Source organism: Eptesicus fuscus, chromosome 23 (assembly GCF_027574615.1).
Source record: "Eptesicus fuscus isolate TK198812 chromosome 23, DD_ASM_mEF_20220401, whole genome shotgun sequence".
In the NCBI taxonomy this organism is placed as follows: Eukaryota; Metazoa; Chordata; class Mammalia; order Chiroptera; family Vespertilionidae; genus Eptesicus; species Eptesicus fuscus.
In genome coordinates, this window is record NC_072495.1 from 11396885 (window position 1) to 11409659 (window position 12775).

The 12775-nt window shown below is 45.5% G+C and overlaps 1 protein-coding gene, 1 long non-coding RNA gene and 1 other non-coding gene across 5 annotated transcripts in view; 1 reads left to right on the plus strand and 2 right to left on the minus strand.

Annotated features, from left to right (window-relative positions):
• CLIP1 (CAP-Gly domain containing linker protein 1) overlaps positions 1-270 on the minus strand; it is an 89339-nt gene extending 89069 nt beyond the window's left edge. Inside the window, exon 1 of one of the 2 annotated variants that reach the window (XM_054712808.1) lies at positions 197-270. The gene's annotated coding sequence lies outside the window, so the exon portion shown is untranslated. The remainder of the gene's footprint in view (positions 1-196) is intronic. The other variant, XM_054712809.1, reaches the window with a different exon arrangement.
• Positions 271-427: 157 nt separating this feature from the next.
• LOC114231861 (uncharacterized) lies at positions 428-2941 on the plus strand. 2 transcript variants are annotated; one of them, XR_008555313.1, is made up of 4 exons: positions 428-973; positions 1390-1492; positions 1664-1735; positions 2806-2941. It is a non-coding gene; the product is annotated as an uncharacterized LOC114231861 (long non-coding RNA). The 2 variants fall into 2 exon arrangements; XR_008555314.1 differs by lacking the exon at positions 1664-1735.
• A 5003-nt stretch (positions 2942-7944) lies between these two features.
• Positions 7945-8051, minus strand: LOC114231953 (U6 spliceosomal RNA). Its single transcript, XR_003617988.1, has one exon. It is a non-coding gene; the product is annotated as a U6 spliceosomal RNA (small nuclear RNA).
• Positions 8052-12775: the final 4724 nt, after the last annotated feature.

The window sequence follows — 12775 nt, forward strand, 5'->3', positions numbered from 1 at the left end:
CCGCGCTCCCGGGAAGCACCCCAGGGACCGCGGGCCTCCAGGGCCATCCCCACCCTCGGAGCTCCCGGGCCCCCGGGGGGGCGGCTCGGCGCGCGGACCCGGGCCCCTCACGGACGCGGGACGGGCCCGGCGCGGGCCCCGCACGGCCGGCGGGGCGAGGGGAGGAGGGCCGGGGAAGGAACAGGGCCCCACTCACCGCCGGCCGCCGCCTCTCTCGCCGCCAGTCGCCGCCACCTGCACCTCAGCAGCCGCCGCCGCAGCAGCCGCCGCCGCCGCCTCCCGCCTCCCGCCTCCCGGCTTGTCGGCGCGGGGCGGGGCGGGGCGGGGACAGCGTGACGCGCCGCCGCGGGGCCGGGCGGGCGCGCGCCGCCTGCACCAGACGCCGGGGCGGCTCCTCCCCCGCGCGCCCCGCCCTCGGCCGCCCCGCGCCCCGGCCCCGCGTACCCCGCCGCTTTGTCTGCACCCGCCGCGACCCGGGGACCCGAGCCCGGACCCCGCGCCCGCGGCCCCGGGCCCGGAGGAAGGCGCCAAGGACCCCGCGGGGGCCTGCGCTCGGGCTGCTCGGCATTTCAGTTCCGCATTTCAGTCCCAGAATGTGCGAGTCACACCCCACGCCCCATCCAGCCGGGACCCCAGCCGGTTAATCTGCGGCTCGGCCTCCCCGTCCCTCTTCTCCCCGCGCCTGCCCTCCCCCCCAACCTCCCGGGGGGCGAGAAATTCTTTGAAAGAATCGAGGAGGAGGTGCGCTCGCTCAGCCCGCTCCGAGTAGGGAGCATCCTCCCTCCCTCCGGGGAGGATCGGGGTGAGGACTCCCGGGGGGAGAGGCCGACAGGCGCTGCCCGCAGCCAGGGAAGCCAGCGAAGCGCCGGAAAGGACCGAGGGCTGAAAACCCCTTGAAACGAGCCCAGCCCCTCCTCCGGTCGTTTGAGAAAGGCCTCTTTGATTCGCCCCCGCCGCTTGGACTGAAGCCCTGGTTAGTGTCCTGTCCCCTCCTCCCAGCCCTCCCCCGCCCGGGGATCTCTTTGAAAAGCTTTGGAGAGGGACCGGAGGGGTGACAGCGACAGCCCGCTCCGGGCTGGTGCGGCAGAGGGCGGCCGGCATTTCACTCCCATGGACCATGGCAACCCCAGAAGCTCTGCAGCCCCTGGGAGGGAATTGCAGCTGTCAGGATGGTGCGGCGACTTAGGGGCGGATGAGGGAGCCCGGCTTCCTCCTCCTGCCGCACGGAAGAGAATAATCAGGAGGGTGACCCCCTTGCTGACCTTTATTCAAAGCACGGTGCCGCTGCACAGAGCAGGGGGAGGGAACTACAGGGGAAAGGCACGAAATCCTGAACCTAGTAAATGGATCTGGGGGCCCCTCCCCTCCATTCACCTTTTAAATCCCCAGAACCGCTATTTCCTGATTCAACACCACCCTGGTTTGCAAGCTCCGAGGTCCAAGTGGTGGTGGCAACCCCTGAAATCCAGTATCCATATTCCTCATCTGAAAGGTACTCCCCCCGCCCCCGCGCCCATCTAAACACTTTTCGGCTCTAATAGGCATCCCGTGTAATAATCATAGATGCCACAGAGTGAGGCAAGGACCACTGCTAACTAATGGCGGGTGCAGCTATAACCACTTCTGTTTGTTTCTCTTCTGCTCTGCTCATTCTGCTAAACAGGTGCCTGCAGAGCCGGACCGGGAAAGAGGGCGGTGGGCAGATGAAATCTGAGCCTCAGAACCTGAAGAAGGAGTGGGTGACTCCCCCCTGGACCAGCACCCCCATACCCACACACATCCCCCCAGACACACACACCCCTGAATAGCCATCTTCCAGAGGCAGCCCAGGCCAGGCCAGGGGAAGGGGGGTTCTGAGAGTACGAGAGGCAGGATGGGCCCAGCCAGCGTAGCTCAATGGTTGAACGTTGACTTCATGAACCAGGAGGTCACAGTTCAATTCCCATCAGGGCACATGCCCAGGTTGCAGGCTTGATCTCCAGTGTGGGGCGTGCAGAAGGCAGCCAATCAAAGATTATCTCATTATTGATGTTTCTCTCTCCCTCCCTCTCCCTTCCTCTCTGAAGTCAATAAAAATATATTAACAACAACATATACATATATTTTTAAAGCAAGGTGCCATACAGTGTGCATAATATATAAAATGGTGGTCTCTGAGATCCAAAAGGTTGGCAACCGCTGGTTTAAGGAAACCTTTGGAGCAGCAGTTGCCAACTGGTGGTCCATGGACCACTGGTGGTCCGTGAGGTCGGAAAGGTTGGTGACCGCTGTACTAGAGGCCCGGTGCACGGATTCGTGCACCAGTGGGGTCCCTCAGTCTGGTCTGCTCCTTCTTGCAAATCCAAAACTGGCATTCTGACATCCCCCAAGGGATGTGGTAGTGCTCGAAGGGCAGGCAGCCAGGGAGAAGCCCAAGCTGTGCTGCTCCCACTCATCCCGGCCTTGCTGCACCTGCCTCCGCTCAGTAGCGCTGCCCCAGAGGCGGAAGAGGCTCGTGCTGCCACAGCTGCACTTGCCAGCCATGCGCCCCACTTCTGGCACCGTTGGGTCAGCTGAGCTGCACCCCTGCTGTGGGAGCACACTGACCACCAGGGGGCAACTCCTATATTGAGCACCTGCCCGCTGGTGGTCAGTGCGCGTCATAGTGACCAGTCGATTTGTTCGGTCGCTTAGGCTTTTATATATATATATATAGATATATTTAATGGAACTATTTATTTTAAGCCAAAATTAATGCTCTTTTCTTCTCTTGTCTTTCCTTATACCTGTCTTTGACCTAAACAATCCATTTGCTGTGACTGGAAGATGGGAGCGAAGGTGAAGTCGAGTTGTTACCCAAGAAAAAGAAGGCATTCAGGTTTTGACATTGAAAACAGGATCTTTGTAACAGCTTTATTCAGATGTAATTCACATACCCTATAATGTACCCATTAAAGTGTACAATTCAGTGATTTGGGGTATGTTACATTATTAATGTTTTTAAATTGTGGTAAAAAATACATAACATACAATGTGCCATTTTAACCATTTTTATGCATACATAGTTGCTTTTCCAATGTTGTGCAACCCAAAACAGAATTTTGCAGAGGAAAAAAAGGGCTTTGTATTCCAGCATTGTCAAGAGAGAAAGGGTTATTAAAAGTTCCTTTAGCTCTGGCCAGTTTGGCTCAGTGGATAAAGCATCGGCCTATGGACTGAAGGGTCCCGGGTTTGATTCCGGTCAAGGGCACATGCCCAGGTTGCAACCACCAACACAGCAATAGCTGTCCAGTGTGAATGAATAAAAAAATTATACCTTAAAAAAAGAAAGTTCCTTTAGTTCCCGTAGTTTCTGCTATGACGTACAGAAGAGTCTCCTGTCTAACATTAAGACTCACCCAACTGGCGTGGCTCAGTGGTTGAGGGTTGACCTATGAACCAGGAGGTCATGGTTCAATTCTTGGTCAGGGTGCATGCCCAGGTTGTGGGCTTGATCCCCAGTGTGGGGCATGCAGGAGGCAGCCTATTGATGATTCTCTCTCATCACTAATGTTTCTATCTCTCTCTCCTCTCCTTTCCTTTCTCTGAAATCAATAAGATAAATAGATAGATAGATAGATAGATAGATAGATAGATAAAAATATAAAGGACTTAACCAGGAGATTGGAGATGGGAAAAAAGAGGATACGGCATAGAAGAAATAAGAGGTGTTATACTTCCAGGCCTGGGAGTTGATGGGATAAAAGGAAGAGAGGCAAGTAAGGAAGGCAGAGCCACAGGTTGGGATCTGGGGCAGGGAAGAGGGTGGTTCCCAGAACAAGACATTCAAGAGCCTGGAAGACAACCCTTAGGCAGGATGACGGCTCCATGCCAACAGTGTTAAGAAGGGGTGAGGGGTGGGGGCAGGTTATCATAAGGAAGATCTAGGCCTTGGACACTGGGTGTCACGAAAGGCAGTTGAGAGCTTTGTGTGGCTGCTCTGGGACCCACAGGAGCAGCATGTGGTAGAGACTCAGGGGTGCCTGCTGTGTCAGTGAGTGGAGGAAAGGCTGAGTCAGCAGGAGGAAGCACTGAGTCCTGACTGAACCAAGAAAGAGCGTATGTTAGGAGCAGACGCCAAGCAAACAATCACTGGGCCAGAGAACCAGGACATCCGCCCATAGAGAGCTCAGCTGTGCCTGACACTGCTGATTGTCTACTCAAGATCCTTGCCCCCCTCCTTTTTACTTAAACCCAAATTATACCTGACATAGCAATGTGCCAATAACTTCTGCTCACTTACTCAGACCTTACCTAGGAAAGCTGGCTTAGAGGCACTCTGGGAAGGCTTTTCCTTCCCTGCTAAATGGACACAGACACAGGTATGAGAGCTGGAGTTGAGGCAGCCATGTTGTTAACCTGAGGTCATGAGCATAAAGACAAAAGACAGCCGGCAAAGATGGCAGAACGGGACAATTGAAAGAACAGGATTCCTCTCCTAGGAAGAGAGCTATTTATCTGGGGGCAAATATTTGGTAAGAAGCAAAATAGAACTACTTAGAACAATAAAATAAATATTTGAGGGCTAACAGACTGGTTAAAAAAGGAACTTCATGAAGAAAATAGAAACGGCCCTAGCTGGTTTGGCTCAGTGGATAGAGTGTCAGCCTGCAGACTGAAGGGTCCCAGGTTCGATTCCGGTCAAGGGCACATGCCAGGGTTGCGGGCTTGATCCCCAGTATGGAGTGTGCAGGAGGCAGCCAATCAATGATTCTTTCTCACCGATGTTTCCATCCCTCTCTCCTTCTCCCTTCCTCTATGAAATCAATAAAAATATATTTAAAAAATAAAATAGAAACGGCTACTGAGCATTTGTATTGTTTTACTATATGTTGCCTGTGTTTTACTCCAGATTCTTCAGAAAATGTACCTTACTGGTTAATGCTCTTTGTGTACTTGAATTTGCTTTTGGGAGCTACCATATTGTTCCGAGTCCTGCTCCAAGGTAGATGAGGTCGACTGTGTCTATTGCTTTATTCATATGGATAAGATTCAATTGTGTCAACTTTCAATTTTTTTTGGTGTTAATCCTCACTTGAGGCTATTTTTTCATTGATTTTTTTTTTTTTTTTTAGAGAGAGAATGGGCGGGAGGGGGAAAGACAGAGAGAGAAGCATCAATGTGAGAGAGACACATCATTGATTGCCTCCCGTAGGTGCCCTGACCAGGGCCGGGGATTGAGCCTGCAACTGAGGTACATGCCCTTGACTGGAATCGAACCCTGGACCCTTCAGTCCAAGGACTGACACTCTATCCATTGAGCAAAACTGGCCAGGGCTCAACTTTGAATCTTACCAAACTGATGTCTATTAGTTATCAACAATCATGAGAGACAAAAACATATATGACTTTGAACTTGAATGTGGTACTTTGGGCCAATCATAAGACAAACAATTTCTTGGAAGAGCAATCTGTTATTAATGCCAGATGGATAAGAGTAGAGTGTTTTAAAAATTTAGTGCACTAAAATTAGGTTGGTTTGTTAACATTACTGTTTGACATAGTTATCCCAGCAGTTTCTGATTTTAAACACTCTCTTATTCTACTTTTTTTTTCCCCTCCTATTCTGGAAGTTACCTATTCTTTATCTCAAATATTTCCAAAATAGGTGAGTTTCAAACCAATTTTAAATCATATTTGCTAGACTACACAGATTGCAGTAAGTGATTGATGCATGAAAATGCTCAGTTAAAGAACCAGAGACTTAACAATACATCACTCGAAACATACATAATAGACGTAAAAGAAAAAAAGCCACAATATGTTGTAGCTCATCCAAAGAGGAGGAATTTCTTTCCCCACTGCTGAATCTGAGCTGGTCTTCCTGACTTGCAATATTATCAGTGGATAGCGATCGCTGCTCTTGTGGAACTTAAATTCTAGTGGGAGAAGGCAGACAATAAACAATAAACAAAGTAATTATGTAATAGTAGAAAGTACTATGGAAAAGTGTAGATCAAGGGAGATTGGGAGTGACTGGGTGGCGTGTGTGTGTGTGTGTGTGTGTGTGTGTGTGTGTGTGTGTAGACTTTTAAATCAGGTGGTCAAGGTAGTGTCACTAAGAAGTTGAAATTTAAGCACAGACCTGAGGGAGGTGAGGGTAAATGGATTTCAAGGGGAAAGTGGTTCAAGCAAGAAAACAGACAGAGCAAATGCCCCAAGGCAGGCCTGAGATATCTCTGCTCTGGCTGCTCTAATCAGAGGACCATCAGAGGAACCTGTAATGTGAGATTTTTTTTTTTTCATTTTCGTGTTGTGTTTTTTTTTGTTTGTTTGTTTGTTTTTTGTAATGTGAGATTCTTAACTATGAGTCCATAGACCTTTGGGACAGAATTCAGAAAAACTTAACCATTTCTTTCAAATATAAATGTAGGCAATACATTCTGTTCCTGCCACATGCCTGCTATGTCTGTCCTGATCTTTTTTTTTAAAAAAACACACACATATTTTTATTGATTTTAGAGATGAAGAGAGAGAGAAAGAAAAACATCAGTGATGAAAGAGTCATTATTAGCTGCCTCCTGCACACCCCACACTGGGGATCGAGCCTACAACCCAGGCATGTGCCCTGAACCTCCTGGTTCATAGGTCGATGCTCAACCACTGAACTACGCTGACAGGTCCTGTCCTGATCTTTGATTTCCTGAATCATGCAACCATATTAGCTCTCAACCACCTTCATAGAGAAGGGTCTCTATATTCTTCTGTATACTAGTCTATAAAAACTTTAAATTGGACCAATACGAAAAGCAGAACTGTGATTGGTTCAGAGAGTCAAAAGTCAGGATAGGCATGGAGAGAGTGTGGTAAGAACAGAAGGACATTTGTTTGAAGCCCGTGAGAAATTTGCCCTGGGTCCAATCCCACAACCTCTCCTAGTCCAGTTTCATGTGTCATTCGCCAATTATGACTAACGAACTGGCCTCCGCGACTGAAAACGAACAATTCACCCTGGTATGATGGCACCCCTCCAGAAAAGCAGTCTTGCCTGTCTAGAACCATAGAAAGCTGAGTCAGGAGCTACCAGTTGTATTTTCAGTGAGTCCTTGTATTACAAAATTCCACATGTAGTCAGATTGCTAATAGTTAATTTTGTTTAGAAAACGCACTTCTATGCCCTGGCTGGTTTGGCTCAGCGGATAGAGCGTCGGCCTGCAGACTGATGGGTCCCAGGTTTGATTCCGGTCAAGGGCATGTACCTTGGTTGCAGGCACATCCTCAGTGGGGGGTGTGCAGGAGGCAGCTGATCGATGTTTCTCTCTCATCGATGTTTCCAACTCTCTATCCCTCTCCCTTCCTCTCTGTAAAAAAAAATCAATAAAATATTTTTTAAAAAGAAAAAGAAAAGGTACTTCCAAAATTTGTGATATGTCAGACTTTCCCATTACAACAGATATGATAAAAAGATTAGTACTATAACTTTTTAAAAAAATATTTATTGATTTCAGAGAGGAAGGGAGAGGGAGAGATAGATGGAAACATCAGTGATGAGAGAGAATCATTGATTGGCTGCCTCCTGCACGCCCCCTACTAGGGCTCAAGCGTGCAACCTGAGCATGTGCCCTGACTAGGAATCGAACCGTGACCTACTGGTTCATATGTTGATGCTCAACCACTGAGCCACACCGACTGGGCATAACTTTTTTTTTCTACATGACCTGTTCTTTCTTTTGCTTAGGTTATAAAATATTTTTGGCATTTTTGCCCCAGTCATTCTTTCTACAGTTTAAAAAAATTATTCCATACTTTTAAAAAATCTAATAAAAGATTCAGAAAGAAAACCTAAAATATAGTGAAATTGGGGCATAGTGAACCAAATTTGGACAGGAATTAGTAAAATCATCTACATGAAAAGAAACTTAGTTGTAAGGGGATAGTCTTACTAAGTACATTTAAATCATGGGGAGGGAAGTAATTTTTCTTTTTTTTTTTTTATAACGCTTCACCAATTTGCATGTCATCCTTGCGCAGGGGCCGTGCTAATCTTCTCTGTATTGTTCCAATTTTAGTATATGTGCTGTTCAAGCGAGCACAGAAATAATTTTTCAATACCAGCTTTAATCAATAACCACATTATTGGATAATCAGATGGTGAATTTGCAAAACAAAAATGATTTTGCAAAATAGATCATCACACCAAAATAGCCAATTGATAAAGGAAAAGATTCAAAGATTTGACTCCTAACAATTTGACACATCTGTACCTCAAAAGGCATCATAAATAAGTAAAAATATACATGACAAATCAAAAACATAATTTTACAGTGTACTTAACAAAAGGTATATATTTTTAATAGTTCCTTTAAGTAAACAAATAGAACAATGAGCAAAGGATATAAACCAAGTCACAGAAGAAATAACAATGGCCAATAAACACATATTCAATCTGATAATATAGTAATGCATCCTATATACATTTGCACAAATATTCAAACATTTACCTTTTAAAATGTTCGATGCAGCAATCATTGATGTTTCTCTCTCTCTCCCTCTCCCATCCTCTCTGAAATCAATAAAACATGTATTTAAAAACAAAATAAAATGTTCACTGCAGCATTAACAAAATATTGTAAACAATCCTATATAATAAAATGCTAATATGCAAATTGTCCCCACGGGCTGGAGTTTGACCAACCGGGAGTTAGATGTACACTGACCACCAGGAGGTGGTATGGAACATGGCGGCCATAAGTGACGTGGTGCTGGCAGTGGGCAGCAGTGGAGGTGCTGCCGGCTCAATGGGCCCCAATGAGAGCAGGACCTTGGGGGGAAAGTGGAGCAGGTGAGTGGGCGGTGCCAGGCCAAGGTGGGGGTGAGCGGGTGCCCCGATTGCCCCACCAGTTTCCCCACAGATCAGCCCTGATCTCCGGCCAGGCCTAGGGACCCTACCCATGAACAAATTTCATGCACCGGGCCTCTAGAATTTTTTTTTTTAATATATTTTATTGATTCTTCACAGAGAGGAAGGGAGAGGGACAGAGAGTTAGAAACACCGATGAGAGAGAAACATCGATCAGCTGCCTCCTGCACAACCCCCACTGGGGATGTGCCCACAACCAAGGTACATGCCCTTGACTGGAATCGAACCTGGGACCCTTCAGTCCGCAGGCCGACGCTCCATCCACTGAGCCAAACCGGCTAGGGCAGGCCTCTAGTATTAAATAAAATATTGTATGCTACTGTGCAGCCATTAAAAATAATAGATTCGTCCAGCCAACGTGGCTCAGTGGTTGAGCATCTATCTATGAACTAGGAGTTTATGGTTTGATTTCTGGTCAGGACACATGCCCAGGTTGCGGGCTCCATCCCCAGTGGGGGTGGGGGCCGATCAATGATTCTCTCTCATCATTGATGTTTTTTTGTTTTTTTAAAAATATATTTAATTGATTTTTTACAGAGAGGAAGGGAGAGGGATAGAGAGCTAGAAACATCGATGAGAAAGAAACATCAACCAGCCGCCTCCTGCACGCCCCCCCACCTGGGGATGTGCCCACAACCAAGGTACATGCCCTTGACTGGAATCAAACCCGGGACCTTTCAGTCCACAGACCAACGCTCTATCCACTGAGCCAAACCGGTTTCGGTTATCATTGATGTTTCTATCTCTCTCTCCCTTCCTCTCTGAAATCAATAAAAATATTTTTAAAAAAAGATTTCAGCCCGGCTAGTCTGGCTGTGGTTGAGCATCAACCTATGAACCAGCAGGTTATGGTTCCATTCCCAGTCAGGGCACATGTCCAGGTTGCAAGCTCAATCCCCAGTGGGGGGCCTGCAGGAGGTAGCTGAGCAAATGATTCTCTCTTATCATTGCTGTTTCTGTCTCTTCCTCTCTAAAATTAATAAAAAAAATATTTTAAAAAAAGAATAATAGGTTTCAAATACTGACAAGGAAAGTGTAGCATAACCTCACTTTTATTAAAACACATACTTATAAGACTTATATATACAAAATACTAAAAAAAATTCTTAGTATTTGCTCAGAAAAAGTTATACCTAACTGTGAACAATGAGCTATGGAACTGAAACTTGTGACTATATATAAAGGACTTTTACTTAAGTTTGTTTACATTTATGAAACAAATATATATTACATTTATATTCAGCAACAACATCAAGAATTTCCATTTTGGGGAAGAAATAAACATTTGGGTTTAGAAAATGGCCTGCTGAGAAAATAAATTTGATGGGTAACAATTTGGGTGTCCTATCTATGGGTTATTCTCCTTCAAATGCATGGCTTTGTTACTCCTTCCGCTTATAATTTAAAAAGTAAGCATCTTAAACAAAGAAAAATAAAGCATCTTAATTTACTCTTTAAATGGTTATAAAAGGGTATAAATTAATGCAAATGAAAATGCACTAAAAGTGGGACCTAAAGCCTAGACATTTAACACCAGCTAATGCGAGGGTATGGGATGTGAATTTTACAGAAAGGCTGTTTTCTAAATTATAAAACCCACAGATTCAAATCCAAATGTGAATCACAAAAATGTGCTCTGCAACACTTTAAGGAAGGACTTCTTTCGCTCTAATTTATATAGCCTCATTCTCTGCCCCTACCCCAATGCAGTTATTTCTTTTGGAGATTAAAAAAAAAAAAATCCTGTTTTTGGACAGCTGTCACTTTTGATATCCCAATATTCTAGCTAGATTGCTGGAGACTTACAAAGCATGCTTGTTCATAGACTTCTGATTTATTAAGAATATAGTCATGGTTCTGTAATTGAAAACTATAAACACTTTTAACAAAATAATTTAATCCTAAACATTTAAAAGTGAATTTATACCACCAATTCAAACAAATATATCAAGTTGAAGGAAAAAAGAATTCTAAACACAGCTTGTGTGGACATGGGTTCTTGGGAACAGAGTCATGCCTTACAAGCTACGTGGGTATTCACCATTGTTACAACACCCTTGTTTGTTTTACCTTCTAATGATAATCTACACAGTAGGAGGCAGAAGGGAAAAAAAACGGGGGAAAAAACGATCCCAGCAGAGAACTTGAAGAACAGAACCAACTAGGAGGAAACTTCTTGTTGGTAGAAAGTAGACGGAATCTTCGACCCCTTAAAGAAATGCAATCTTTCGAAAAAGGAAATCCGTCATTTGGTATTTTAGCAAGGCTTTCTACTTACCTGTGCAAGGAGGTGACAGAGAGCTGGCTTTGTTTTAGCAACCTGTGCATTACAACTCCCATTCCTTTCACCCAAGGCAAAGATTAGAAACCGGTCCCCACCCCTCAGCCAAGTCCATCCTGAAGTACAAGTGTTTGGTTATGACCTCACCTACCACACCTGGAGCCCTGTCACAACAGGGACAAGTCCAAACAATACCTTGTTCCTCCATCCAACATGCTTCATATACTCAAACACACCCAAGAGAATAGGGTTTTAAAAATGGGGCGCCTTCGGAGGGCAACTACTTCCCATTTTTCTGGGCCCCCTTCTATAAAATGTCACCTCTCCCCCATTTATTCTGAATTCTGCTTCAGGATTTCTCTTCCTAAAATGCCTCTTAGATGTTTTCAACTAGGTCACTGCACTGATAAATCTTTAGATCATTTTCCCTAGTAAAATTCAAACCCCATAGTAAAGCATCAAGAGTTCTTACATCAGTGAATAAACAACCTTTTAAAGTCTTTTTTTTCCCTACCATCCTACAATTCTTGAGTGTCTGCTCGTTTTTGTTTTTAATGGTTTTTAAAAATGGATTTTACAGAGAGGAAGGGAGAGGGAAAGAAACATCTATGTGAGAGAAACATTTCCATATGGGACTCAACTCGAAACCCAGGTATATGGCCTGTCCAGGAGTCGAACTGACAACCTTTCCGTGCACAGTACGACACTCAACCAAGCCACTCCAGGCCCAGCAAGTATCTGCTTGTTTTAATCAGGTGACTTCCTGTACATTTTGATGCTGTCTATGGAAATCCTCCTACCTACCCTTTAATAGCTCAAAGGCTCTCTTTCCAGGAGTCTTCAAATACCTCCCAAATGAACTTAAACCCATGGCCCTGTGAATTTGAAGCCAGTGCTTCTCCCACACCCCAAAATAACCCAGGTACCTACCATCCTCACATGGCCACTTAGTGAATCTCAGAACTAAGAAGGAACCATTCATCATTTCCTCCCACTAGTGTGTAAGCTCCTTAAAGCAGATCCTAGCCCTGGCTGGTTTGGCTCAGTGATAGAGTGTCGGCCTGTGGATTGAAGGGTCCCAGGTTCAATTCCAGCCAAGGGCACATGCCCGGGTTTCGGGCTCGATCCCCAGTAGAGGGCATGCAGGAGGCAGCTGATCAGTGATTCTCTCTCATCGTTGACGTTTCTCTCTCTCTCTCCCTCTCCCTTCTTCCCTGAAATCAAGAGGTATATTCTGGAAAAAAAAAAAAAAAGAAAGAAAAAGAAAAACAGATTCTTTCACTGCCTCAATACGTAATTGAGTAAATCAAGAATTAGAAGCCAATTTTTGGAGAAACCAGGGCTTTTGACAAGGAGGCAGGGCAATGGTTGTAAGAGCATGGATGTGGGATCAGAGCGATGTAGACTTAGATTCACTAGGTTATTTACCAGCTGTGTGTCTTAGGCATTTCCTCTAAAAAAATGAAGTTAACAAAACATACCTAATACGGTGATTGGGTAAATGGGGTAAATCACAAATGTACCTTAACATTTCATCTGTGGCATATGCTAAGAAGATAACTGTTAGCTATCTCTGGTGTTCAAAGAAGACTCTGCTAATGCAATACTTAAAGGGA